The 3,791-nt window shown below is 38.0% G+C and overlaps 1 pseudogene; it reads left to right on the forward strand.

The window, feature by feature from the left end:
- Positions 1-288: 288 nt before the first annotated feature.
- Positions 289-2,504, forward strand: LOC113070183 (selenoprotein Pb-like; annotated as a pseudogene).
- Positions 2,505-3,791: the final 1,287 nt, after the last annotated feature.

Raw genomic sequence — 3,791 nt, forward strand, 5'->3', positions numbered from 1 at the left:
ATAATGTTTATTGCATTCTTTACTTCATGCTATAACTGTAGTCTTTTCCATATAAAAGGGCACACAGAAGTGTCAGTCATTTGTATATTAAGTGAGCTGATTTAATGGTAATACCTCATGGCAAGGTATGACAAAATTAGTTTTAAAAAATCTTGTTCAGTTTGTTATCAGTCAGTGTGTTTATCTTGTATTCATATTTATCTTGGACCACTTTGTAGTCCACCAGTCCCCGATCCTATCTTTACTGGTTTGTTCTGTTTGTTTAGGGGGAGGTTTGTCCAGATTGAGGCCTTTAAAAATGCCGACCAGACAATTTACCCTAATTTTCTTTATTTCTGACCCAGAGGAGGCCAAGGGGCACAGCTTGAGGTTGAGCTTGAGCTTTTTGTGTATGCGTGAATGGGATAAAATGAATGTAAAACTAACTGAAACATCAAAGTAATTGACTGTGTAGTATTTTTAGTTTGACTGGTGGTTTTTGTTTGCAGCTATAGCGGAGGGTGACGTTCAGCAGGCATGATGCAGGCTCTCTGGGCTCTGTGGTTGTCTGCTTTTCCAGCTCTGCTTTGGGCTTCACCGCTGTTTCTGGAGAAGGAAAGCAATGGCTCCAGAATCTGTAAGCCTGCTCCGAAGTGGGAGATCGATGACGAGGTTCCGATGCAGGACCTTCTAGGAAATGTAGTTGTTGTGGCTCTTCTTAAAGCGAGCTGACATTTCTGTCTCACCGCAGGCTACCAGGTGAGAGATCTGGTGCTGTGCAATTCAGTGGCTTATTCTTCAAAGTGATGGCCTTCCCTAGTTTAGAGATTTTTAGCAAGCAGAAAAGAAACTGTAATCATAAAGAGCTATTAGAAGAGACCTAATTTCTACACTTTTTAATTGGATAGTTCACCCAAAAATTATAATTTTGTCATCATTTATTCCTGTATGAGTGTCGTTCTCATGTTGAATGTATTTCTGTTTGGTTTTTTTAAATATAATTTTTGGGTGAACTATTCCTTTAAATCTGTTTACTATGCAAAATGTATTATACAAACGTAATCATACAAATTACAGTATATAAACGTTATCAAATTAATAAAAATATATGATAAAAATACTATGTATGTGAAGGACAGACATTACAGCCAATCTGTATAATGGCCCTCCATATTTCTAATATAATTTCAGGGTTTGTGTTGCTGTGGTCAGTCAGTTAAATCTGCTTGTGTTCTCTTGCTTGTGTTTCGGAAGGTTGGGAAAGCTGCGTGACAAGCTGGCCCGTGGCAAGCTGGCTAACATATCGTTCCTGGTTGTCAATGAAGCAGGACGCACAGTCCAGGGCCATGTACTGGGAGCTGAAGAGGAGGACGGCAGAGGGCATCCCTGTGTATCAGCAGACCCCACTGCAAAACAACGTCTGGGAAATCTTGGAGGGAGACAAGGATGATTTTTTAGTATATGACAGGTATGGGCTAAACACACTTCTAAATCCATCCTGAAATATGTCCAGTCTTACTAGTGTCTCTTTAGAGTTTTGTACTCATATGAAGGTTATCTCAAGCATTGTTTTCTGTGTTCAATATCATGGTCATTCTTTAGTGTTTCCTTTCTCCACAGATGTGGACATCTCACCTTCCACATTGTCCTGCCCTACAGCTTCCTTCAATACCCTTATATAGAAGCTGCCATCAGGGCCACATACCACAAAAATCTATGCAACTGCTCAGTGAGTCAAAATATTCAAGTTTCAGAAAGTGCTGCATTTATGAAGTGTTTGCAAAAAAAAAAAAAAAAAAAAAAAAATCATTTATTGAAATTCTCTTCCAGTTACATGCAAACTCCTCCCTATCGGAAGGCTTCCAGAACAACAAAAGCAAACCTAAAGAAGTGAACAACCATAAGACTAACCATACAGGGCCTGTAACTGTTCACCATCATCACCATAATCATGAGCATCATCATAATCAACATGTGCATTATCATCAGCACCAACATGTGCATCATCATCATCATCATTATCATCAAAATAAAAATAACATCACAGGTGATTCAGATGTGACCAGAGCACCAAAGAAACCAATCCAGCATTCACATCAAGAACATAGTCATCACACAAGATAGTTGTTGTTGTTTTCTCGATAATTGTTGTATTTTAGCTTAAAACTTTACTTTTTTATCTATATGGAGCTGCTCTTGTGTCAGACCTTATATTTACCTTTAAGGGGAATTCAGTGGGTTCTCATTGCTCTTAATGAAGTGTGCACTTTAAACCTGAGTCAGGGGTCTGCATACAGATGTTGAGCAGAAGAGTCATTTACACTAGACTTCTGTTTTCCTGCTTCCTTCAAGAGAATATCTAAGAGTGCTGAATGCAAGAGTTTGCTATTTGTATTACTTGTTTACTGCCTTGTATTTATGTGATCATACGATGTGTTAAGGAAATATGTTTATGACCCAAAGTTGTATGCAAGGAGCTGCATAAAAATAAATCTACATCAGCATTTATTATAACTACCAAAGCATCTACCATGTGTCATTTTTCTTGTCTGAACCTTTAGCTGATACTGTGCTGTTGAATTTGGAAATTATTTGTCTCTAGCTACTGGGTTTATGGTTACATTTATGGTCATCCAGGTTGGTCCAAGATGATCTATTTTAGAAGCTGGGGCTGGGACTGACCTGGTAGACCTTGATCATGCTGGACAGGGCTAGTTGACCACCTTGGACAAGGAACAAACCAGCTACATGCTCCACAAAACCAGCCGTCAACTCATATAATGTATTTAAGAATGTGAACAAAGCATCGCTTTTCAGAGAAGACAATTACAGCCTGTAATTAGAGCATTAAATTGAGATTAAAAGAAAGAAAGAAATCTGCCTATTAGTAACATTATTACTAAGTTTGAGAAGTCATTTGAAGGTTACTTTATAAAACTAGGCTTAAAAACAGCATTGATTGCGCAGCCTATTAATTAGGCTTAATTGATAGTGTCCATAAAAAGCAACTGTTAAATAGCTAATGTGGTGCAACGCTCAAAATAGCTGATGGTAAAGAATAAAGTTATCCAGGGGATTTTGGCAGGCCTTCTCTGTTTTGGGGGAGGATACAAAGCCCAAACTCCTTAAAGGGTTAGTTCAACCAAAAATTTAAATAGGCTTGTGTTTTACTCACCCTCAAAGCATCCAAGGTTTATGTGACTCTCTTCTTTCATACGATTCCATTCAGAGTTATATCAAAAATTGTCCTGGCCCCTCCAGTCCTTTCAATGGGGGTCAGCGGGTGTTTGTTGCATCCTTTATAAAATGTCCCTCACATGGCTACGGGGGGTGAATACAGGCCTCCTGTAGTGAATCCATTTGTTTTTGTTAGATAAATATCCATATTCCAATAAACACCTTTGGTAATAAACACCTTTTTCTCACTTCCGCTGACTGTCGTAAGCGGAAGACATTTTTACATTACAGTTTGGTGTGTACTACTCAGAAACCCCCTTGGCAATGAGGATGAGCACATTATTTTTATAGAAATGATTATATTTTCCCCCAAGAAGTTAATGTTTATGCATCAATAGATTAAAAATGATAATTATTGCTTCTTTTGATTTTGTGTGATTTTATTGTCATGCAGATAGCCAGAGTGTGCTGGTGGGTTTACTTCTCTAAAGTCAATGAACTTATACAGTAAGTGAATCTAGTCCTTTGATATTTGATAGCATTGTTTATGAATGTCTTATTATGTGTATAGCATAATGAGTAAATGGCATTATCATCAGGTGTTCTGAGGAAATTTTAGCCTGAACCAACCATTT

The sequence above is a fragment of the Carassius auratus genome, unplaced genomic scaffold, assembly GCF_003368295.1.
Source record: "Carassius auratus strain Wakin unplaced genomic scaffold, ASM336829v1 scaf_tig00003339, whole genome shotgun sequence".
Taxonomy (NCBI): domain Eukaryota; kingdom Metazoa; phylum Chordata; class Actinopteri; order Cypriniformes; family Cyprinidae; genus Carassius; species Carassius auratus.